Raw genomic sequence first — 26,937 nt, forward strand, 5'->3', positions numbered from 1 at the left:
TCCTTCCTTCCTTCCTTCCTTCCTTCCTTCCTTCCTTCCTTCCTTCCCTATATAATAAGTGCCTACTATGATCCAACCACAACGTGAGGGGCTGGAAACATAAATACAAATGATGGCTCTTACCCTAACTCTTTAGTCCATTTTGCTCATCAAAATTCTCCTCATAGTATCTCCAAGAAACTATCAGCCAGTTTCACCTTGATAACCTCTAGTGAGGAGAAACCCTCTACCTTCGGAGGCAGCCCACTCCACTGGTAGACACCAGTGTTTACCATGGTGCCTGGTACATAGTAGGCCCTTAATAAAAATGAAGGAAAAAAAAACAAAAGGGAGGGAAGAAGCATTTAGTAAAAGCCTACTGTGCTGGGCACTATGCTAAGTGCTTTACCAATATTATTTCATTTTATTCTCTTAACCCTATGAGGTAGGTGCTATTATTATTCCCATTTTACAGTTGAGGAAATGGAGTCAGACAGTGGTTAAATGACTTGCCCAGGATCATACAGCTAGTAAGTATCTGAGGCCAGATTTGAACTCAGGTATTCCTGGCTCTAGGCCCAGAGCTCTAGCCATTATGCCACCTAACTGTTTCTAATAAATGTTTATTGAGTGACAATATATTTAAGCAATTTATTTTTTGAACCAACTGTAAGACTCTACATTCATTTTTAATAAACTCCATCTTATTCTATCCAGTTAACAATCCTGGTTTGTTGAGATTTTCTTGGATACAGACTTTGTCATTTACTGTGTTAATGATCCCTCCCAGATTTGGGTCATCTAACAAGTTCACATATTTGCTATCCATATATTCATCTTAACTGTTGATAAAATAAAATGTTGAACAGCTCAGTGCCATTTCAGATCCCTTGGGACATTCCACCTGAAGATTCCATACACATAGATATCCTTCTATTGGGGTCAGGTATTCAATTACTTCCTAATTCACTTGGCTAAGCTCATATCTCTCCATATTGTCCTTTCAAAGGTACCATGAGAGACTCTGTCAAATGGTTGGCTAAGATTCAGCTATGCTGGGTCTATGACATTGCTCTGGTTTGCCAGTTTAGTAACTGTCTGAAAAGCAAGTAAGATTTTTAGACAGATGACCTATAGTCATCAGCACATTTGTCTTTATGAAGCCTGGTTCATTCTTAGTGGTCATTGCTTTTTCTAAATGTTCACGTGTTGCTCCCTTAGTGATATATTCCAGAATTTTTCAGGAGTCAAAGTCAAGCTCAATGACCTGTTCTTTGACTTTCATTTTTTATAAGATTTTGAGTTTCAATTTCTCCCTCTCTTCCTCCCTTCTCCCCTCCCCAAGATGGCCAGCAATCTGATATGGGTTATACATGTGTAATCACATAAAACATATTTCCACATTAGTCATATTGTGAAAAAAGAAACAGAAAAAAGGAAAAAACCATGAAAAAAAGAAAGTAAAAATAGTCTGCTTTGATCTGCATTCAGACGCCACCAGTTCTTCCTCCGAATGTGGATAGCCTTTTCCATCATGAGTCTTTTGAAATTGAATGACCTGTTCTTTGAAGACACTACTCTCTTATTTTGAAAATCAAGATGCCTCTCTTCGGTCCAACAGTTTTCTACTTTTTCTCAGTTAGTTTCTTTTCTTTGTATTCTTTCAAGGTTCATTGATCGTGGATAGCAACCATACTTGCTAGTTCTCCCAGTACCTGGAGATGTAGTTCACTTAGGTCTGAGGATTTGAATTCAGTGTCATCAGCTACCACGTCCTCATTTATTTGGGATTTCAACTCCCTGGTGACCATTTGTTGACCATCCTTTCTAGACAGAAAGAAAATAGCAATTGAGTAATTTTTCCTTTGCTCTAATATCCATTATTACCATCTTACTTACCCCCAGGAAATGGACCTCCTCCTTTGATCTTTTTATGTGCAACACAGCTAAAAATGTCATGCATTGCCAACCTCAACCCATTCTGAACTTTCTCTCTCCTGTCAAGCTTCATATAAGACTCTCTTCCTTCTCTGCATTCCTCCTGTCTTACTTGCCTTATTAATGAGTGCCTACCATATGCACACTTATTCCTCTACCTTCTTTCATCCATTTGAAAGGAGAGATGGTCATTTCAATGGTCAGTACACTTTCTGAATCATAAAACTTAAGAAAAGAGGCCCTATCTGCAAAACATTATGGAACTATGAAACTCTGGAAGGGAAAGGCTTTCAAGATATTAGGTTTCAGTGAGTGGCTTCATCACGGTGATTGCAGGGAATTTTATCTATTTTTTCTACAAAAGGTCAGGTCTTTCAGCAATATCCTTTCATAACACCTCAGCCCATCTTCAAAAATTGCATTAATTCCCTGACAATCAATGTAGAGGGACCAGAATAAGTTGCCTTGGATAGGCATAGTGTTATTATGCATGGGTTCCTGTAGCTTGTGGAGTTTGCTTGGTTTTAAAATGACAGACAAAAGAAATAAACAAAATTCTCCAGACCTCTACCGTACCCATTAGTATTGATGTAACCTCCTTGCACCAAGCCCTGGCTATTTTCTCACTAAGTGACCATTCACTAAGTTTCAGCCATAATTTCACTGCTTTTTGTCTTGGAACTTTGTTAGACTCCTACATAATGATGCATAATGATAGTATGCTCATCCAAATCAATTTGGCCTAACTATCAACACAGGACAAATCAAGTGGATGAAGAATACCAACTGTCTAGACTGTGACGTATGGTTAGAGAGACTTTCTACAGGACTCACACATCAGCACATTTACCTGGCCCTGGATGAGAGTTACACACAAAAGGCATTTTGTGAGTGTGTATGTATATGTGTGTATGTGAGTGTGTGTGTATGTGTGTGTATGTGAGTGTGTGTGTATGTGTGTATGTGCGTGTGTGTATATGTGTGTGGATGTGTGTGTATGTGTGTGCCTGTGAATGTGTATGTGTGTGTATGTGAGTGTGTGTGTATATGTGTGTATGTGAGTGTGTATATGTGTGTACCTGTGAATGTGTGTGTATGTGTGTATGTGTGTGTATGTGAGTGTGTATGTATGTGTGTATGTGAGTGTGTGTGTATGTGCATGTGTTTGTGTGTGTATGTGTGTGCCTGTGAATGTGTGTATATGTGAGTGTGTATGTATGTGCATGTGTGTGCGTATGTGTGTGTATGTGAGTGTGTGTATGTGTGTGTGTGTCTGTGTGTGTGTGTGTGCTTTTGATGAGGGTAAATGAGGAAAGGCCTAAATCATTTTGACTTTTTTTGTTTAATATCATCTCATATGGATGCTGCTGTTCATTTCTGTATTTAACATTTAAGAGAAAAACAGCCTAGAGCAGCTGGTCAGGGTACAGGAAGCTGTTCTTCCAACTGCCTCAGAACAAGAATTCAAGGTGTTTCATTTATAAACTAGCTCACTGAGTCCAGTTGCCTGTCCCAAGGCAGGGTCCGTCTGATCCATCAGGGAAGAGAGGGCCCTGTCCAATTCCTTCCTCTCCTCAATTAACTGTTCTGGTAATAGGAAGAGATTGTTTTCTCAAGTAATATCGACTGTTCCTGATTTGAAGCCATTGGGGATGGGACAGGTAGATTGAGGTACCACCAAGAAGAATCTGGGCAAAGAATGTCATCCAAGAAGTTTAGGATCAAAAAATGGTGGCCTGGTGAAAACAATGGCTCTCAGCTGGGAGGTCCAATGTACTCCACTGGTGTCCTCATGACGTCAAGAGGAAGCAAGGAAAGTTTTCAGGTGATTGAGTGAACTCCTGGGGTGAAGTGATGGGAGAACACGGACAAGAGTGGGGCAGGATGGGAAGACCTGAATGGATGGATGAATGAATGAATGAATGGATGGATGAATTAATGATGAATAGATGAATGAATGAAAGAATGATGAATGAATGAATGAAAAAGTATTTCTTTAGATCTTACTCTGGGGCAGGTACTTTCTAGGTCACAGTAAGATCTGAGATCCACTTGAGCGTTTGAGTATTGACTGTGTTTTAAAGCCAGCCCTGTTTTTAATAGCATAGATGGATGGCATTTCCTTTCTTTCTGCCATAAATAATGGTTGTGGAACACTGTAAAAATGCCAAGTAATTTATAAATGCTTGATAAGGAGAGCCGTAGTGGTAGCAATAATGTATTCTGGCCCATTTGGGAAGGCAGGGACCTGAGGGTTGCTGATTGTCATGCCTTGTGATGAGGGGAAGGGGCACATCTCAGGAGCAGGCTACAGGCCACCATGAAAAAGGATGAATGGACAGGACAGGCTTGTGAAGTTCTTCTCAAAATACCTGCTTCCAAAGGAAGGAGAATTTAAAGAAAGCATGGAGCAGTATCATAAAATGAAATAATAATGATAGCATTTTTATAACAGAGTATGTATAGAATAATTTTACATATATGAACCTATTTGTGTCTAATGGTGGCCATCTCTAGAGGGGAGAGGGAAGAAAAAAAAGAAATTTACATGATAATTTTGTTGTTTTTGTTTGTCCTTCATTCTCGAAGAGGACCAATGACATTGGGAAGGATATCATGACTTGCAAGTGAATTGGATTTAAGTGAGGTAGGGCTGTGCAAAGTCACCGGCCTCACTTTCTCCTCTAGAGCCATCAAGATATAGATCAGCATGACTGGAGATTGCCCTGGATGCAGTGAGAGATCTTGGCCTTTTTAAGATAAGGTCTTTCCTGGGTCTCAGTTCATCTGAGGCAATGCCCATTCAGTGATTAAGGTTAGGTAAGAAATGAGGCAATCTGGAAGAGAAATGGGGTTTCTCTTGGGGTTTCTCACCAAAAAAGAAACAATTGTTATTTACACTTAGTTTGAGCCATCAGAACCCAAACAATGACCAAATGAAACTTGGACTGGGACCTATTGTTAGCCAATCAATGAAAGTCAGAGTGATTTGTGTTAAAGGCATGGTCAAGCAGTTCCAAAGCCTGAACCTCCAATGCTGTATTTCAAGAAATCAAGGAATAACAAGTTGTGCACAGTAGATTTGCAGTTTCATGTACAATCTTCTTTTTTTATTGTACTGTTATGGAAATACTTGTTTTTTTCCATAAATTAAAAAAATGCTTTACTGAAGTCTTATTTTATCTTCAAAATACCCCTGGGAGGTAGGTTCTATCCTTATCCCCATTTCACATATGAGGAACTGAGGCAGACAGAAGTTAGGTAACTTGCCCAGAGCCACACAGCCAATAAGTGTCTGAGGAGGAATTTGAATTCAGGTCTTCCTGACCCTAGGCCCAGCTTGCTCTTCACTGGGTCACCAAGCTGCCTTAAATGGAAGGAGCACTGAACCTGTAACCAGTAGATGTTAGATTTGTATTGTATCTCTACTATTAAAAGGAGTTTAGAGCTGGAAGGGACTAATGCAGCCTGGCACTTTCTCTGGGATTCAGGGAGTAGCATTTGCTTGGGCCACTGAGAGATGAAATAACTTGCCGATGACATATAGCCATCATGTATCATAGACAAACCTGGAAATCTGGTCTTCTTGACTCTGAGACTGGCCCTGGGTCTGCCACGCCCTGTGGTTTCTCGCTTGATCTACTGCAAACTTAGTCAAACTATTTAGTTCTTTGTAATTAAACCAAATACCAGTTCTAACGCTACAAGGGTCCGTAGATGATGAAGTTTATTGAGGCTTAGGGAATCTACATGACTTGCCCAAGGTAAAATAGGTACTGTTCATCAGAGGAAAGATTTGAACTCACGTCTGCAAATCAGGAAGAGCTAACCAGTCTAGCCTGACTGGAAATGTATTGTACACAAAGAAGGAGTAGTTTGATACGTAGGGAGACAAGAATTAGATTGTGGAAGGAAGTCTTTAATTGCCAGGAGAAGGAGGTAGTATTCTTGTACTTTATCCAGAAGAGTTTAAAGAAGAAAAAAAGACATGTCAAACTTTGAGAAAGTAAAAGTTTTAATGTCTGAAAGTTCTTTTGGGGCAGCAGGAGAGGGGAAACCCAGGGTATCATTTCCATAAAACTAATATTAAGACCTAACTTCCCCATTGGGATCTCACCTGGTTCATTTCTCCTCTTTCTCCTGTGCCTTCTTCTCCTTCCACTCCCCTGCTCCTGCCCCACCTAGTTACCCTTTAGCACACATGTGGCAGCAGCTACATTTTCCTTACTCTCAGTGCCTAGAACAAAGTAAGTGCTCAATAAATGTTTATTGAATTGAATTGAAATGTGATGCTGTAAAAGGGGCTTTTGATTTGGAGTCATAGAACCTAACTTGGAATCTCAAGCCTTCCACTTATTACTCCTGTGATTAGAGGCACTGAACCTCCCTGTGCCTCAGTTTCCTCATCTGTAAAAGGAAGGGATTTGTCTAGATGCCCTTCGTTGTTGTTCAGTCGTTTTTCATCTGTGACAGACTCTTTGACCCCTTTTAGAGTTTACTTTTTTTTTTTTTTTGGCAAAGGTACTGGAATGTCCTGCCATTTTCTTCTCCAGCTCATTTTACAGATGAGGAAACTGAGGCAAACAGGTGAAGTGACTTGCCAGGGTCACACAGCTAGTAAGTGTCTGAGGTCAGATTTACACTCAGATCTTCCCAACTCCAGTGCTCTATCCACTGTACCACCTAACTGCCCTAGCTGCCCTCTAAGGTCCCTTTAACTTCCAGATTTATGATCCTTACATGAAATTTCTCTAGTAGGGAATGTCCCCTCTGGTACCAGGATGATTTCTTTCATTTGGCATCTGTTTGGATTTTATTTAATTATTTAGCAGGAGATAGCAAGCCATTGATTTCCTGGCTGGAAAATCACACTTAAGGAAATGAAAGCATCAGGTTCTGAGCAAATACCAGCCCTAGGTTTGAGGATTTTCTGTGTGCGTAAGCCTTGGAATGATTTCAAGACCTAGATATTCCTATCTTTCTTTCATCTGACTTTTAGCCTTACATTTGTCATTTTTGAGAAGATTTTCCACTTGTTTTGAGTAGAAAGGATGGAGAAGGATGGGGAAAGGCTCTCACCTCTAAAAAACATTGTTAGCGATGTTTAGCATTGCAGAAAGTCTCATGTGGGAAAATGAAGGCTGGGTGTTAGGGGTGTCGTTGTTTGTACTTCATTCTCAAGGAGGAGCAATGACATCATGGGGTGATGACCGGTGCACGAACTGGACTTAAGTGAGGCAGAACCACACAGAGTAATCAGCCTCACTCTGTCCTCCAGAGTCATCAGAGACCAGTGGTGAGACAAAAGTTAAGATGGCTGGCAATGGACCGGAATGTTGGGACTAGGGTGGCTGGAGTTGAAGCTGTGGTAGAAATGTGTGTGTGTGCAAGAAGTAGGGTGAACAAAGGGCTGAATGAGAGGAGAGATATTACTAAAGGGAAACTTTGTGTGTGTGTGTGTGTGTGTGTGTGTGTGTGTGTGTGTGCAATGAGTAGGGAATGATGGAAGGGGAAAGGGAGTGCCAGACTCTAAAGACCATTATGTCTTCATATACAACACTGATCAGAATGTAACATACAATATAATACATTATAAGATAACATCATACATTATAAGATAAAGTACAACAAATAATCATTAAGCACTTAAGAGCATACTCAGTGCCCATCCTAAGCCTTTTTCTTTTTGGGTTCAGGCTCATCTGGTAAACTTGATATTACCTGGTAATAGTCTAAAGAAGTTTAGTGAACAGAAAACAGTATGAACCAACAGTGTGATTTGGGAACCAAGAAAACTATTGTGATCTTAGGTTATAACAAGAGTGTCAGGGACGGTCTAGGCTTAAAGATATGACAGTAACATTTTACTCTGCACTGTCCAGCGGAAGGAAGGAAGCAAGGGTGATGAAGGGCCCTGAGCTCATGCTCCAGGAGGATCAGTTGAAGGCAGTGGGGTTGTTTCTCTTGGAAAAGAAAAGACTTGAGGGGTGTGTGTGGGAGAGACATAATCCTTGTAGAGGGAGATCCCATAAATTCTGCTTGGCCACAGAGGATAGAACAAGGGGCAACTGGAAAAAGTACCCAGAGACAGATTTAAGCTTGGTGTCAGGAAACAAGCAAATACTATTTTAATAGAGCTTTCTAGGAGTAGAATAAGCTGCCTCTATATGTAGTTTCCTCCCACTGGAGGTCTTCAAGCAAAGACTAGATGACCACTCATTAGTTATCTTGTAGAAGCTTTTTCAAATATTGGTTAGATTAGAGCCAATCAAAGATTCCTACCAATTACAATTTTTTAATGCTAAGATTCTAGGAATAAGTAATTTAATTTACTTCAACATGCATTTATTAAGCACTTATTATATGTAAGGAATGAAAAGACAAAGTGAATACTCCCCATCCTAGAAGAACTTATATTCTATTGGGGGATAAAAATCCAAGTAATGAGGGGAATAGGAGAGGGAATATAACCACTGAGATCGTCAGGAAAGGCCTGGTACCATCAGGAAAGATGGAATTTCAGTTGAACCTAGAAGGAATCTAGGGATTCCAAAAGATGGAGATGAGGAAGGAAAGCATTACAGTAATGGGGGAATGTCAGGTGGAAAGGCTTGGAAGCCAGAGATGGAGAGGGATTATATTTTATAGATAACAGCAAGCAGAGCAATTTGGCTAGAAGGCAGTCTCGATGGTGGAGTGTACCATGCAATAAGCTCAGAAAGAACATTGCATCTGGAGAGTGAAAGGCTTTAAAAGCTAAACTTGGGAGTCTTCATTTTATTCTGGAGTCCACACAGAATTATTTACTGAAGGTTCTTGAGTCTCAACTCAATGGGTGACATGTCCATCAACAAGTCAAAAAGTATTTAGTAATTGCTTACCATATTCTAGGCACTGTACTAAGAGGTAAGGATGTAAATCCAAGCAAAAAGGATGTCAGTCCCTGTCCTCAAAGGACACGGTCAGAGTTGTGCTTAATAAAATTATTTGGGGAGCCAGATGGAGCCAGGATGGGAGGGGAGAGATACTGAAAAGAGACAAACCAATTAGGAAGCTATTTCAGCAGTCAAGGTGAGAGGTAATGAGCACCTGAGCCAGGGTGGTGGTCTAAGTGGAGAGAAGGGTCTTATGTGAGAACTGTGGTGGATGTAGAAACAGAAAGTTTTGCCAACTGATTGGAGGGTGAAGAATTGAGAGTAACTTTGGGATTGTGAATCTGTATAACTGGAAGGATGATATGAATTTGTGAAAAATAGGGAAATTAGAAGGATGGGTAGATTTAGGAGTAAAGATAATGAGTTTTGTTTGGGCATGTGTTTGAGATATTTATTTGAGGCATCCACATGGAAATGTCTGACAGGTAGTTGGTTATATGTAACTAGAACAGAAGAGAGATTAGGGACAGATATAAAGATTTGGGAGTTATATAGAGATGATAATTGAACCTATGAAAGTGGGTAAGATCTCTCTCTCTCTCTCTCTCTCTCACTCTCTCTCTCACACACACACACACACACACACATATCCCTATACAGAGACACACATACAAAATAATTGAATCCATGCCTCAGAATATCCCCAAAGAAAGTATAAATGGGGGAGGGGGATCTGGGATGGTTTCATAGTTATTTTTTGTTCCAAACAAAACATTCATGGACTTTTTATAGGCCAGTTAGAGAAAATGTAGCCCTGACCAAGTAACAGGCCCAGTGGTGTATTTCATTTAGCTATAATTTACAGATGTTCCTGGTCTGCTGGGGAAAATTGAGTTATATTGTATAACTGAATTCTAGCATGATTTCCAGAATGTGGTGCATCTCACGTTTGCCAGGGTGTTTGGTTAGTTATTCATACCCATAGCATGGGCTTCAAATGTTGCCAACTATTCTTGATGAATGGAGATCTCTCCATGAGAGCTCTTTCTGAGCTGGCCTCTTGGTTTGCTATCAATCCTGATCTGTCCATGTGGTTCTATTTGACCCAATGGTTTAACAAATAAGATAGCCAACATACAAAGGAGTGACAGAGTCATCTCCTTATGTCAAGTGCATTCTGCTGACATGATTTCAAAGTCTACAGTCTTGGTGACCAAATAAAAGAACTGAATCCTATTAAATCACTCAAAACCATCACTGAAACCTGTTTGTCACTGGGGCTAAATGTGTCTCTAGGTCACAATGAAAGTTAGGGTATCAGAGGTCCCAGGTTTGAATTCTTATTCTTCCCTTTGCTATCTATGTGACATTAGGCAAAATACATCTGTAGGGATGTCAGTGTCACAGGAGGTTTGGTTCAGCAACTTCTTTTATAGGAAAGAGAAGGGCCAATGAGAACAACCCATAGGACATGTTGTTGACATCCCAGGTCCCTGTTCCATGCATACCTATAATTGCCCTACTTGTCTAACCTACTGCTATCTCAAACTCAACACGTCCAAGTTTTAACTCATCATCTCTCCTTGAAGCCCTTCCTTCTCTTGGCTTCCCTATTTTTGCTAATGGCAACATCATCCTTCCCATCACCCAGGTTTACAATGTTGTAATTATCTTTCACTAATCAAAGCTACAAGCATTTATTAAACGCTTACTATATGCTAGGCCCTGTGCGAAGTACTGGGGACCCAAAGAAAAGCAAAAACTTCTTTTTCTTCTGTCTTCAAAGAGCTCACAATCTAACAGGCCATTTCCTAAACACCACTCAATAGATCTTTCTTGCTCACCACATTCTTCAGGTGAACTTTCCTCACCAATTTGCTAATTTCCTTTTGGCTAGCTGAGGACAGCTTCCTAATAAATACAGTAGAATACTACTATCTTCTGCTTTTTCAACCTAGAATCCAAAAGACAAGACTAACTTTTCCAACAATCTCCTCCCACAGCTAGTCCATTGGACAATTCTATTGTTGTTCAGTCATTTTTCAGTTATGTCCAACTCTCTGTGACCCCATTTGGGATTTTCTTGGCAAGGATACTAAAGTGGTTTGCTATTTCCTACTCCAGTTCATTTTACAGATGAGGAAACTGAAGCAAACAGGGTTAAGTGAGTGTCTGAGGCTTCCAGATGAATTTTCCTCAAGTACAGCTCTAATCTCATTGCTCCCTAACTCAAAAAGCTCAAGAAGCTTTCACTTCCTCCACCTTGCTTCTAGAGCAAAGTCCTTACTTTGGAATTCAAGAGTCACTGTGATAGAGCCCCAGCCAGCTCTTCTGGTCTTATCTCCCTCTATTCTTCTTCATGTACCCCACACTCTGGCTAAACCGGACCACTCACTATTCCTCAAATAGGCCTTGTTCTTTCCTCCACTTCTTTTTTTCAACACTATTCTCTTTAAAGGATTTTTGCAAACTATGTGACCCACCCCAACTTATGGACTGTCTCTTCCATGAAGCCTTCCCTGATCCTTTTATCTTGGAGTAATGATAGGTCTTTTCTGGATTTCTGTAACACTTTGTCTTGAATGATACATCACACCCTGTCTTGCAACAGTTATTGGTGTAAATCTCATTTTCCATACCAGAACGTAAGCTTCTCGTGTGCACGACTGGTGTCCTACACAACATGACCTGCAACATCTGGATTGGTGCCAGGTAAGATGCTCAGGAAATATTTGTTGAATCAATGATCAAGAAAACAGGATGGGGTTCCTTTGAGCGTGCATTCCCAAATGTAATCAATGAAAATATATGAAACAGGTAAGAAAAAACAGTCTCGGATCTTTATTAGTATGTTCCACCCTCACTGAATAGATGGAAATTATCCAGAGGATCTTGCATATGGATTCACTGCTTCCTGTGTTGACTTAAAAGGTGTTTTCATACTTCAGAGAGCTATGCTACAGAGTAGACAGAGAATGTAAAGGGCTGTCCCTGAGTCAGATTGAAGGAGCCTGTCAAAATTCTCAGAGGATATAGTTACAAATGAGTCACCATCAGTCTGCCCTTCAGGAACAATAACAATAAGAATACCATTTATATAGCACTTTAAGGTTTACAAAGCCAGAGGCTTCATTGACACTATGTGATCTCGATACATGGCCAGCCCACCTCTTTCCCCCTCATACATATCTTTGATATACTGCTTTGTGTGTCTGTGTGTATTTGTATGTACATGGCATTATTGCCAACATTCCACAGCCTATTTGTACCTACCCTTGAGCCTCTTCATTGCCCTATGGGTGACCCAGCCTTTGGATTCCTTTGATATAGTGCTGTTCCATGAGTCACAGTCAGCATAATGGAAGAATACTATGTTCTCTTTTAACTTTACTTCTTTTTTTAGTCTACTTTAGTTTACTTCTTTTTCAAAGCAATTTTGGCACAGACTAGGGCAGCCCTCAATGTACAATGGGGATGAATATGTTCTTGTACTTAAATCAGATTTACAGCATATCCACTGGCTTTTAACTTCACCTGGGCCCTAATGCTGTTCTATAGCATGTCTGAGAATTGTGATCTTTCCTAGCTTTTAGGATGTTTCTACAAAAACTTCTTTGTCTAATTCATTTCTTTTGTGTAAGGCAATTGGGGTTAAGTGACTTGCCTAGGTCCACACAGCTAGTAAGTATCAAATGTCTGAGGTCAGATTTGAACTCAGGTCCTCCTGACTCCAAGGCCAGAGCTCTATCCACTGCATCACCTAACTGCTCCTGACTAATTCACTTTTGATGTGACATTGTACCTTTTTTTCCCCTTTGGGTCTTCTTTTGTAGCTTTCAGACACAATAATGTCCAAAATTCCATGAAAAAATTCACCAAATGAAAAATGAATTCTGTTGTGAGTTTGGTTGGGTCTTTCCTCGCACTGGTACAACTGCAGGTGCAAACCAGCATGGCATCCATTGGAAAACACGCAGCGGATATAAAGTCCTGTTAGGTGGAAAGACATCATTAAAGTGAATGTGGAAATCTCTTGGAAGTCTCCCCAGCAATTTTCTTAAATGTATCCAGCTGGTCTTCACATCTATTATTAAGGTCTGACTGTAGACATGACTCTTGTTTTCCATGCAAAATCCAAGGTGAAGTTTATCTTAGTTGGAAAATAAGGGAGCCAGCTGCAGATCTAGAGATGTCTCCCACACAGCCTGGCATGTTTTCTCTCTCTCTCTCACATTTCCTTCTTAGAGTTGTTATTTCCTGTTGCAGCAGCTCTACTATCCATTTCAGGTTGGTTCCACTGTGTGAAAACCAAGGCAAGAAAACACTGCGGAAACTTAATAAATTTCACAGTTTTGCAAACTATGTGTGACTTCCCTGACTGTGAAATAAGATGGCAAAAGCAAGCTCTAAATGACAGCCAAAAATTGTCTGGCCAGAGGACGGAAACTTCATCTAGGGAAGCCTTGATTTAGCATGTTCTTGAAACCAATCTCTTCCTTCTTTGGTTTCGGAGGAGACAGAGTTATTTCGTTTTATTGCCAAGTCACTTCATCTCTGATTGGTCAGCCTGGGCCATAATAGAGAATATTTGGTAATTGGAAGAGAGTCTGATGTGTATCTGAAAAATAATGCTTCTACCTTCCCCAAAGGCAGCTCAACTATGGAGCCCACCCTGTGGGTGCTAGAAGAATGGATTGCATTAGTTTTCTAGTCTTTTTTACTTCTTCTTTCACAATCATGGGATTCTCAGAACATCATAGGCAATGGCTTGAGGGCTATCATGGACTTTGGAGGAGGCCTTTAGTCCAATCCCTATCCAGATGGGGAAACCCCTTTGGGAAAAAAGAAGCCCAAGGAAGTCATGGAAGCGACCTCCAAGGCCATTTAGTCTAGTGCCCTTACTTTAGAAATGAGGAAAATGAGACCTAGAGAGATTATAGGATCATAGATTTCAACCTGGACGGTCCCTCAGAGGCCATATGGTCCACCCCACCTCCATTTTATAAAAGAGGAAACTGAAGGCCAAGGGATTAAGTGGTCTGCCCAAGTTCTCACAAAGAACATCAGAGGTGAGATTTAAAGCCAGGTTCTCTGATTTCTGAGCTAGTGTATCATACTGCCTCAAGAATACTCAAGCAGCACATTAGACATGCAGTAGAGATATCTTCCTGGTCAGCTATTCCCTTTGAGGACAACTGAGGTAAATATGCCTGAAGGGCGCAGATTCAGTCATTTGGAGTTATTGAAGTGTAAAGCAATGTCATCTGTTTTCTGGAGTGGCTAGATACTAAAATGCCAAGGTAGAGTTAAACTTGGCATTTAGCTGGTAAGGTTTAATGCAAGGAATAAAATTGGGTGCACAGACTGAACTGCTAAAAAAAAAAGAATATGTTTTCATTAGGAACACACAAAAATCTCAGTGAGCACAGATAACAGGTATTAATATTAAAGTGAAATGAATTTATTTTAAAGTTAGAGGTGACCAAAATAATTATTTCATGGTAGTATGAAGCAGGGTATGAGAGCTTGGAACATGTTGATTCCAGGTCACTGCTCTAGCACTCAAAAGTTGAACCCAGGGTCCAGGTGCAAATATCAGGGCAGAGGTGGTTGCCAGGGACAGGCAAGGGATCAACTGAAATACTTGGGATTGTGGAGCTGTCAGCCAGGAGGAGTTACCCAGAAATAGAGTGGGCTGTCAAAGGACATCTAGGGGTCATCAAGTGAAGGTTATAGGACCATTTTGGGGGTGAGGGTGGGATATTGTAGATAGTATTCCAGTTGAAGTATTTAATGGACTAGGTGCTTTTTGTAGTTTCTTCCAAATCTGAGATTCTGAAGTCATAAGATTATGTAGGGACATAATCCCAAGGAATATGGCAAGGTCAATGTGCCACAAAAGATGCTGAGGTATTGGTATTGTTCAGAAGAGGGAAGCCAGATAGAGAGGAAAGCAAGACCAAAACATCTGGGGAACACTCAGGTATGCAATGGCAGCTAGGTGGCATAGTGGGTAGAAAACCAGGCCTGCAGTGAGAAAAATTTGGATTCAAATCTGGCCTCAGACACTTACTAGTTGTGTGACTCTGGGCAAGTCATTTAACTTCTATTTACTTCAGCTTTCACATCAGTAAAATGGATATAATAATAGAACTTACCTTCTAAGGCTGTTATGAGAATCAAATAAGAAAGTAACTGTAAAGTGCATAGCACAGTGCCTGGCACATAGTAGGTGCTATATAAATGTTAGCTATCATCATCATCATCATCATCATCATCATCATCATCATTGGTCAGGAAATCAGAACTCAAAATGAATGAAAGCTGGGGAGGGGGGTAAGGCTCAAAAGTCAGAGGGAGAGAAAAACAATGCTGTGCTGGAGGTCCAAAATAAAGGCCAGGGTAGCTATTTTTCTAGAACCTGATCACATAAGCAGATCAAGCAATCAATCAGCCAATCCAAAAAGCATTTATTAAATACTTAAGATGTGCCAGGCAGTGTGTTAAGCCTGGGGATTTAAAGTAAAAAGTAAAGTAAAAGTAAAACTGAAACACTCCCTGCCCATAAGGTGTTTGCCTTCTCTTGGTGGCAATGATGAGAGTAAGGACTTGGAACGGTTGTTGTTACTGAGTGTGTTGTTTAAATTTAATCTGCTCCAATTAAATTGCTTATTCAAGTTATGACCCTTCTGCAAAGGTTTTGATTAATGCAATATGGTTGGATGAAAAGAAAGAGGACCAGCTAATTTGTAAATGGGTTGAGTCATACTGCTAGGCAAGAAGGCTCAAGGTGTTGAGTTGCTTGACTGTCACCTCTGTCCGAGGTTCTGACCTCTAATTGAGCTGCATATAAACACATTGCTACCACACACGATACATTACATTTTATTTAAGATCATGCCAGAAAAGCTAAGTACAACTGCATCAGATGAATTTCAAAATAGTCTAAAGTACTCACATAATTTGAAGCAAAGTGTAGTAGAAATGGTTCTGGACTTGGACTAAAGAGAAATTTGTATCCTTTGACCTTTTTTTTTAGCTATTTAACTGTGAGTACTTACTTTCCATGAACCTCAGTTTCCTTATCTATCAAATGGGAATAATAATTCCTACAGTCAGTGGTGTACTGGAGCCAACTTGAAGAGGCTTATGAGAGCAGATTGTTAAATTTTCAATGGGAGCATTTACACTTTAAAATTGGCAAACACTACAAATGAGGGCTTGATTCATTGGATTGTTCAGACTTAAGAAGGTGATAGAAAAAATGCAAATAAGACAGGTTAAATATACATGTGTGTTGTGTATACATTTTCCCCGTGGGAAACTGGTTGCTAAATATTTGCCTTCATACCTCTGCATACAGTCAATAGGCAACAAGTACTTAGTAGGCACCTATTGTATGCCAGGCATTGTGCTAAGTGCTGGAGATACAAAGAAAGCCACTCATACTACCTCCCTGTATTCTTGTTGTTATTGTTGTTGTTTAGTTATTCAGTTGTGTCCAACTCTACATAACCCCATGGACTATGGGATTTTCTTGGCAAAGATAAGTGGTTTGCCATTTCCTTCACCAGGGTGTTCCCATTTTATAGATGAGGAAGTAAGGCAAATAGAGGTTAAGTGACTTGCCCAAGGTCATACAGCTTGTAAGTGTCTGAAGACACATTTGGACTCATTTGAACTCATTGAACCAGGATTTCTGACTCTATGCCCACTGCTCTATCCACCGCACCACCTAGATACCCCTACCACTTGTATCATACACTCTATTAATAACCCTTCCCAGAGTTGTTGTGAGGATAAAATAAAATAGTATTTGTAAAGAATTTTGCACACTTTAAGTCACTATATAAATCCTAGTTGTCCTCCTCCTTCTTCCAAAGCAGAAGGAAATTACAAAAAATGAGAATTGTTTTTTTAAAACACATTTTGAAAAAAAAAACATATTTCATGAGGTGCTGTGGCCCTATACTTCTTTACCTGGCAATGGACCTTGTATTTTTGCAATGAGTTTGGGGTTCATCCTCATATGGTTGACATAGTCTATTGCCAGGATAATACTCGAAGCCTGTCTTAATTGGATGGAACCTTCTAGAGTCTGTGTTCTGCTGGTGTACCATTTGAGAACTGAGATCATGTCCATGCTATGATGAAGACTCAAAATAGGTCTTATGTAGAAAACAATGATTAACATATAAATTGACTAAATGTTTGACTCAATATTTATTTTATATTTGTTTATTTAGACCTAGAAGGAGGATTTCGTTCAATAGGCTTCAATACCTATTTTTCTTCTTCCCTTACACAATTATTGTGAAGCTCTAATGAAAGAATTAATATAAAATACTTCCCAGCCTGCTTCAGCCCTGTTGACTCTACTGGAACCATTACTTCTCCACCTGTAACCCGAATACTGCCTCTGATCCCTTGAATATGATAGGTGAGTTTTTATCTTATTGTGTTGGGGTCTAGGCCACGATGTCATTTCTCCTCAGTGCTGCATCCCATGCATGTGTTACCCATCCTTACTCCTCCTGGTTCCCCTTTATGCATTGTTTTCCACCATTAGAATCTTGGCTCCTTAAGGATAGGAACTGTCTCACTTGTTGGTATTTGTATTCTCAGCACTTAGTCCTATGATATTCTATCTATCTATCTATCTATCTATCTATCTATCTATCTATCTATCTGTCTATCTTTCTCTTTATCCATCTGTCTATCTATATATTTTTCATACCTTATAGGGAAAGGGCAGGAGGGAATAGATGGAAAAGAGTGAAGATGAAAATGCATTTCATCAGTCATCTGGTGATATTAACTGAATATCTACAGGATGAAAGACATCATGATCAGTGCTTGATTGGAACTAAAAAAAACTGTAGCACTGTCCTTGAGGTGCTCATGGTTCAATGAAAATATTGGACCAAGATTTGTTGACATTAGGCAAAAACGCATGCCTAAGATATTGATGCAGAAAAGGATTATGGTGCTCCCCTTTCTGTTTCCCATACCATTGACTCAAAAGAGCTTAGATGTTTGGAAGAAGAGAGCTGTGTTTCTATAAGCCTTTCTTGTCATGACAAGATATAGCAATTCATAGCCAAACTCTTCAGTACCACTGACAAGTTTCTGGGTGACAGATGTTCTTCGAATTAAAAAATAGCATGTGAAGCCTTTTGGATGTTTAATCTCTTCAACAAAGAGGAGACAGTAATTATCTTTTTTTTTTTAAAAGCTAAATCACTTGTCCTAGAAGGCACTCTGGATACAAGTTGAGTAATTTAAGTTTATTTTTGGCTTACTCTGTGGTGCAAACCATCTCCTGAGCTTCCTTTCAGATGGATTGTCTGGTGAAGAAGGTACAGCATATATCGTAATGTGTGGTACCTCCCTTATATCTTTTCAGCCAGAAAAGAGAGCTTCTGAAAATTGAAGTTTTATTTTAGTCCCACTCTCCTGCACTTGCAATCTTCATTCATTTTTCATAGGGAAATCTGAACAATAATAACTTCTATTTCTACAGTAGGTTGAGGTTTATAGGGAACTTCCTCACAGCTATCCCATAAAGTATGTAATACCAGTGTTACTACCCTGGTTTTTAATCATTGAACAATGTGGAATATTAAGTGACATTTAATGTTAAATGAGCCAGAGTCAGATAGCCAGGAGGCAGCAGAGCCAGGACAGGAGCCCAAGTGACCCACACAATTTTAAAGTTGGAAGGGACTTCAGTTACCAGCGAGGGCAACTTGTATCTGAAAAAGAACCTCTTCTACATTATACCAAAACAAGTGGCCACGCGGTCTTTGTTGGAAGACCTCTTAAGAGAGGGAACTCATTTCCTCAAAAGCTGGTTTTAATCATTTTTGATTGCTATGAAGCTTTTCTTTCCCCCAACCTTAAATTTACCTCTTTTTAACTTTCATCTAGTCTTCTTTATTCTTATCTCTGGTGCCAAAGAGAACTAGTTTGATCCCTTTTCCTGGTGACAGCCATTCAAATACAAAAAGGCAACTATCATAGCCTCCCTAAATATTTTAACCTCCAGGTTACATATTCCCTTCAATCACTTCACATGTGGCATGAACATGAAGCCTGACTCCATGCTGGATACTTTCATCTAGGTCTCTCTAGCTTATCACTATCTTTCTTAAAAAGTGGCCCCCAGGACTTGGAATCATCTGACTTCAAACCTTGTGCTCATTCCATTAAGCTATGTTGCCCTTCCAACGATACCAATGGACATCTGTCTTCCAAACACATGTCATAGGGAAGACAAGAACTTACCTTTAATCTAGTTGTAGTGTTCATGGGGTGATATAACATGCTGAACATTGTGATATAAAAAGGGATAGATTTCATTACTAGAATTTAGCAGATTATGGGTGTGGGAATTTGGACCTCTATGTTTTCTATGGGTGACAGCAGGGTGAGCAAGAAATTTAATAACAGAACCATGGATTGTAGAGAGTTATCTCCATACTTGAAGGCCTCTCCTCCTCAATTTCACCTTAAACTCATCTTCTAGGTCTTGTTGTTTGGGTGGATGGTTTGGTAGAAGCTAGGAGGTGGAAGGTGGGACACTAGCTCTGGATCTCCCATGATTATAACCAATTCTCTATTACTAGGATTATGATATATTTAAAATTAGTAGAGTATTTGAAAGATACAGGACACACACACAGAGACAGAGAGACAGACAGAGAGAAAGAGAGATAGAGAGAAACAAAGAGAGAAACAGAAAGACAGACAAACAGACAGATGGGGGAAAGAGAGAAAAAGAGAGAGAGAGAGACAGAGAGAGAGAGACAGAAACACAGAGAGACACAGAGAGAAAAAGACAGACAGACAGACAGATGGAGAGAGACAAAAAGGCAGAGACAGAGACCACAGAGACATAGATACAGAGAGCTTTTTCATGGAATATGTTGATGGAAATTCTCAACATGTTTCTTGCCTTAATCAATAACTTTAGCAATGCCCAAAGTGGGAATACATTGGAGTATGAGATAACTAAGCTCTGGGAATATTTAAAAAGAGCAATTTGATGATAGCAATGATGCCATAATTCATACAATGCCTTCAGGATCCATGATTTCACTGGTCTGAGTACTCCCTCTACCAATACAAATCATAGCCTTTCTATGCCTTAGGAGATATCTTTGGTGCTTTTCTGTGGCAAAAAGCCCACATTATGTTGATGAACACCTACAAATTTAGTTAGGATATTGGCCAGATTTCAGAGACAGAGTATCTCACTGGCTTATATTGCCCTGTTGGCATAGACTTCAAGAACCTATTATTACCTCCATATCAAAGCTGGATTTTAAGGAAGAAACAATTGTGAAGGCAAATTGATGATATCGATAGATTAATGCATTACTATAAGAGCAAGTTATAATCTTATTTTATATTATTGAATCCCTTTCCTCTAACTCCCACTATTTTTTTCCTTTTGGTGAATTTTTTTGGTCTAGGAGTGAATATTCCCACATTTAATGGACAACAGAAGAAAGAGGTAGAGGAGATTCTTGGGAGATCCACCAGTTACATTTTTCAGACCAAGGATTTTATTTTTGTTTTTCAGTTCAAATAAGCTCTGGATAATTACCCAGATAGCTCTAAGTAATTATCTGAACAATGGTTATCCAGATTGCTCTAAGTAATTATCTGGACAGAATCCAAAGTTTGGAAGTTGTCTGTCTGCAGATAATGATAACATGGGACCCAGGCAGCATTGCCTTTCAGAGAATAGTTTCTGGGTGAGAGCTGAGTAGAAGGATGCTCTGAAAAGGTATCCTTGGCCTGTTTTCCTTTTCATGGGCTTTGGTTCATAGATTTTTTTTCCTTATTGTCTTTGTCTTACATTTTAGGCAGATGCTAAATGGAAAGAATGGGGAAGGTTTTGAGGAGCAGTAGATAAGAAACCATTTTTTCTGCTCCTGCTGCAACATCTGTCATAGGATGAAAAATGAGAATAGAAGGTCAAAACAGAGTGTGCTGTAACATTAGAATCCAGGAAAAATCTCATTTGTTGGAAAGTGGAGCTGAATAAATGGGATGATTTCTATAGAAAAGAAAAAAAATGCTATTGGATAAATGACTGGATACAACCATTGTCCCCTCATTTGCCATCCCCTGGCAATGCTGATGGAATGGAATGGAAAGCAAATGCCTTGTAGCCAACTCATTTGCATGGGCTCCCCAGCTCTGCCCTGCCAATGCTCATAGATGAAAGAAATCTGCAAAGAATGTCACATGACCGATTCCACTTGGGAAACATATAACCAGACATGCCGAAACTTGTATAAAAATAACATCCCTCCTCTCTAGAAATTATACTGCTGTGGAGCTTAAGTTGGGGTGATGTGAAATAATTTAGGTATTTCTTATTAATTTGGTCTTAATACTGGATTTGTGAGGAAGCCTTGCTGCGTGTGTATGTGCATACCTTGGTTTAGGATTCAGCTAATAGTATTTGTAAGCAGAAAGCTGATACTTGTAACTGATTTTTTAACCCTCCCTCCCTTCCTTTCTTAATTACCCAGCTACGGCAAAAAGCCCGGTTCTCAGATGTCAAATCTTTTGCATAAAGATCAAGCCCAATGAGGATTTTGGTCAAGGTGAAGAAATGTGTCTCTTTCCAATTACTAACCCCCAAGATGGTGTTAGATAGTTAGGACCAATTTAGGGGGGAAAGCATGCAATGTATTTGAAGGGCTGGCTTTATGAATTAGGAGAACCAGTTACAAAGACAGATATCAACAGACAATATCTGGCTTCCCAGCATTCTTTGTCATCACAGAACCTCGAAATTGGAAAAGACTTCAGAGGCCATCTCGTCTAATCCATACCTGAACAGGAGACCCCTCTACAACACACCTGAGAAGTGGTCATCCAGCCTTTGCTTGAAGATGTCTAGTAAGGAGGCACTTGCTGTCTTTCAAGGTTACCCTTTCCACTTAGTCATATCTCTAATTTGTAGGAAGAAAGGAAAACAGCATTTATTAAGTGTCCACTATGTGCCAGGCACTTTACATAGATTATCTAGTTTGATTTTCATAACAATTCTGGGAGGTAGGTGTTATTATTATCCCCATTTTACAGGTGAGGAAACTGAGTCAGACAGTGATTCAGTGACTTGCTCAGAGTCACATCACTGGTAAGCATCTGAGGCTGAATTTGAACCCAGGTCTTCCTAATGCCAAGCCTAGCACTCTATCCACTGTATCACCTAGCTACTTTTATGAAAATTTTCCTTATATCAAGACAAAAGTTAAACAATCCCTGCCCTCAAAGGGCTTTTATTCTAATGGGAAGACAACATGTACATCTATAACTATATGTATGTATGTGTATATACCTATATATATGTGTATGTATATATGTAATATATATGTGTATATATATATATAATAAAGTTACTAAAATCATTCTGTGATCATATTGATTCTGGAATTCTCTACTATATAGCAACACTATTGTGTTTGTACTGGGAAATTGGACCTTTGATGTCATAAGCTTGGGGAATCTTGCAGTTTCCTGAAAGCAATCCAGCTTACTCTCTTCCTCATTCAATTCTGGGCCCAGCTTATTGTCTGTCTATACTGTGTGTCCCAGATATACACATCATTGGACAAGCTATAGGGAGTCCATTCGTATGCATATTAAAAACTTAGCTCTCTCTGTCTCTGTCTCTTCTCTCTCTTCTCTGTCTCTCTCTGCTTGTCTGTCTCAGTCCGTCTCTGTCTTTCACACACAAGTATATAAATATACATATATGTACATTTACAAGCATATACATAATATATACGGAATCCATACAGGGTGGTTTGTAAAGGAGGGCCCTCAAAGCAGGGGTGGGGACAATCCTAAAAGGATTCATACAGAAAGAGGAGCTTGAGTTGCAGATTTTTAAACACTAATTTTTATTGATACCTTTGGCTTCTCATCACCTGGATTTCTTCCCTCTATCCTTCTTACTCTCTCCTTCCAGAGACTTTTAATTGGTAACAAGAAAAAGAGGAAGAAGTAAAAAAATCAGCAAAACTGATCAACATGTCAAAATAACTTGACAAAAATATAATGTCTCTAAGTAAAACAAAAATCAAACTCTTTGTATTTGGATTAGAAAAATAATAACATAATTTGAAGCAAAATTATAGAACTGTATGTGATCTGTACCCCTTTCCTAAGTTTGTCTAATCATAAATAACATGTCTGTAATAATTCAAAGTCTTCCCGAGCCCTTTACGTCTGCTCTCTCATTTAAACCTCACAACAATCCTTGTGGACAAGCATCCCAGATATTGATATCATTTCACAGATGAAGAAACTGGGTCTCCAATCAATCAAGCACTCAGGAAGGATTTCTCAAGTTCCTATCCTTGTACAGAAGGCATTTGTGCATAGAAGGCATGTCTCTGCCGTGTGAATGGAAACTCTTGGTAGGAAGAGGTTCTTTCATCCATTGCATTTGTACCTCCAGCCTCTAGCCCAGTGCCTGGTGCAGACTTGGGGCATAATAAATCCTTGGTGAGAGATTGATAGCCTCCTCTATGCTAGGCATAGAGTTAGGTGGTGAAGATGCAAGGATAAAAATGAAATAGTCCTTACCCTAAAGGAACTTAGAGCAAGTGTGATCAAACATGTCCACAGAGCATTCTGTCTTATGGTTGCTAATGGTTTAGAATTCTTTTGAGAACTGTTTGTTCAAATGCTTGAGCTGAGTCTTGAAGTCAGGGCTTCCATGACGTAGAGAGAAAGAGACAGAGACAGAGAGAGACAGGGACAGAGAAAGGGAGAGACAGAGAAAGTGTGTGTGTGTGTGTGTGTACACATACATATACATACATCTGCATATGGTGTACATGTGTGTGTGTGTGTATATATATATATATATATATGTAATGTATGTAACTTTGAAGGGGGGTGTCAAGAAAAACATGGAGGTGATAAACTTTGAAGGAAGCTAGGGGTTCTACAAGGCAGAAGGGAGGATTGAGCCTATTCTAAATAAGAAATAGCCTGTGCCTTTAAAGGCAGAGACTAGAGATGGAATGCAGTATCTGAGGAACATTAAGAAGGCCAGTTGGGCTGAACTATAGGTAGGTTGGGGCCTGACAGGGAAAGGTATTAAATGCCAAACAGAAGAATTTGTGATTGGTCCTAGAAATAATAGGGAATCACTGGAATTTATTGAGTGACATAATCAGATTTGTACTTTAGGAATATCACTGTATGGAGGATGAATTGAAGAGGGAAGAGTCTTGAGGCAGGTATGTGATAGGGCCCTGAACAAAGGTGGCTGCTGTGAGTGGAGAGAAGGGGTAGATGCAGTGGATAGAGTGCTGGGCCTGGAGTTGGGAAGACTTGAGTTCAGATCTTTCCCCAAACACATATTAGCTGTGTGGCTTTTGGCAAATCATTTAACCTCTATTTGCCTCAGTTTCCTCATCAGTAAAATGGGGAAAATAATAGCACCTATCTTTCAGAAATTGCTGTGAGGATTAAATGAGATAATTATAAAGTGCTTATTTGTACAGTGCTTGGCATATAGTAAGCACAACACAAATATTAGCCAATTTCTTCTTCTTCTTCTTCCTCCTCCTCCTTCTTTTCCTTAGATGTAAGAAAGTTGAGTTTCAGAGAAGTTAAATGACTTGCTCAGGGTCATGCAATTACCAAGTGTTTGAGTCAGAATTTGAACTCAGGTTTTCCTTGACTTTAAGTCTAGCTCTCTTTCCCTTACCCCATTCTGCTCTTTAAGTCTATGAGTTTAAAATTTTTTCTTGCCTTTATTAAAATAAAAGTTTTCAGTCAGTCTATATTCTCATTTTACTGTCCTTGTTGTGTAGTATATTTTGTAGTATGTCGGATTTCTCTTTGTAATCTTCATATTTGTCATTTGCTATGGGTCAATAGTGTTCCATTATATAAATATAACAATTTATTCAGCTCATCGGACATGTAGGCTGTTTTCAGTTTTATGCTATTATTAATAAAGCAGCTATGAATAGATTTATACACGTAGGTTACATCTTCCTTTTTAATATTATCTTTAGAATATATTTCCCCAAATAGTGAAGTAGAAGTGTGTAGGAGGCAGAATCCTTGACCTCCTGTCCAATAGGCCTCTGTTCAAATGTCACCTCTGATACTAGCTGTGTGACTCTAGGCAAATCACTTAACCACTCTGAGCCTCAGACATCTTTCTGACTATAAATCAATTGCGATCTGAAATGACAAGTACTTGACCTATATTGCTCACGATACAGTCAGTTATTTTTAGCAGTTCTTATAAAAAGGATTGAAATGAGAAGACATTGAAAATCTCACATAAAATGAAAGTTTGGGGCTTACTTGTACATTTGAGCATCCTGTCTTCTCTTTGTTTCTTTGATAATCAAGAGTTGGTTTTAGTGAATACAAGGGGAGTTGTCTTTTTTTAGTGTGTATGTTTTTATATACGTGTGTTTAAAAGATGCTGTAATTAGACATGTTAGTCTAAAGTCAAGCCAACTAGCATTTATTATTAACAAATAAAAATTATTATGAAACTATGAAGCTCATTGACTTGAATAGTTAATACCAATCTGGAGCTGGCTTTGCTATGAATGAAAAAGCAATTAGGCCTATCATATTGCAAAGGCACCTTTCCCGGTATGTCTCATTTCTGATACTAATTAGCTGGGGACCCTTGGGCAAGTCACTCAACTCTATGTACCTTAAGTAACTTCCCAGGACTTACGTTCTAAGGGAGATTTGAGATGGGGAGGAGCTCCTGACCTTTTCAAAATCACAAGTCCTTCTCATATTCAAGTTTATATATTTCCATAGGCAGATCCAAATTCATTTATTGCTCTTTCCTTCTCCTTGTCGAAGGTTTTTACTTTCACTGTTTTAATTCTAAGTGCTAGAGGTGTATGTTCACTGAAAATTCAACACACACAGAATTCTGTTTTTCCTTGCCTACCAGGTGCCCTGAGTATGGTGGAAGCTGTGTTGGTGCTACTTCTAGCTTAGCCTAGAATCTGAGAACCTTGAGAGTTCTTCCAGTGTTGATACTACAATCTGATCTCATAGCCCACTGACCTAAGTGAGAAACTTAGAGACCCACTAGTAGTTTAGGAATTGACCTAGAGCCCAGGAAGCTGAGCCCCCCGAAATTCTGTACAGGCCTATTGACGTTGTTTTAGCTCCATGAAAATCAAAAGAATAAAAAAGGTAAGGAAGACAAATAGCTGCTGAAGAGGAAATTTATAGAAATAAGGCCAGGGTCACAAAATGAAAAAATACAAATGCTTCATATCTTTAGAGTTCCTATAGATGAAATGATTATTACCTTGGTGCGGAGGACTCCAAATCCATCTGTCCAACCACCATTTTTCTTCTGAGCCCCGTATCACCGACTGCCTTTTGGGTATCTGCAACTGGATGTTCTGTTAGCATTTTTAACTCAACGCGTGCAAAGCCACTCATCATTTTGTCCTCTAAAGAAGCTCCTTTTTAAACTTCCCGATTTCGGTTAAGGGCCCCACCATCTTTCCAGTTACCCATGTTTTCACCCTGAGAGTCATACTCGACTTTTAATTTTCCTTCGCTTCTTCTTCCCTAACCCTCGTTTCACCAATCCCCACGTCTTGTCGACTCTGCCTCCAACCACATCTCCCACATCCCCTTCTCTCCCCTCACATGGTCATCGTCCTGGTTCCATTCCTTGTGTTGTTGTTCACTCATTTCAGTTGCGATCTCATTTGGGGTTTCCTTAGCAGAGATACGGAGTGGTTTGCCACTTCCTTCTCCAGCTCATTTTACAGATGAGGAAACTGAGGCAAACAGGGTGAAGTGACTTTTCTAGGGTCACACAGCTAGGAAGTGTCTGAGGCCCAGATTTGAACTCAGGATAATGAGTTGTTCTGACTCCAAGCTCAGTGCTCTGCATACTATGGTGCTCCCTATCTGCCAAATGAATTACTAAAATTGCTTTCTAGTTTATCTCCCTCTTTCTCCTAACCAATCCTTCTTCTCCCCAGCTGCCTTACCAACATACAGGTTTGACCATGTCCCTCCTCTCCTCAAGAGGCTTCAGCTGGCTTTTTATCGCTTCTAGGAAAAACTTCATTTGATATTTAAAGCCTTTCCA

This window comes from Vombatus ursinus, unplaced genomic scaffold (genome assembly GCF_900497805.2).
Source record: "Vombatus ursinus unplaced genomic scaffold, bare-nosed wombat genome assembly UNPS02014799.1, whole genome shotgun sequence".
NCBI classification, from domain to species: domain Eukaryota; kingdom Metazoa; phylum Chordata; class Mammalia; order Diprotodontia; family Vombatidae; genus Vombatus; species Vombatus ursinus.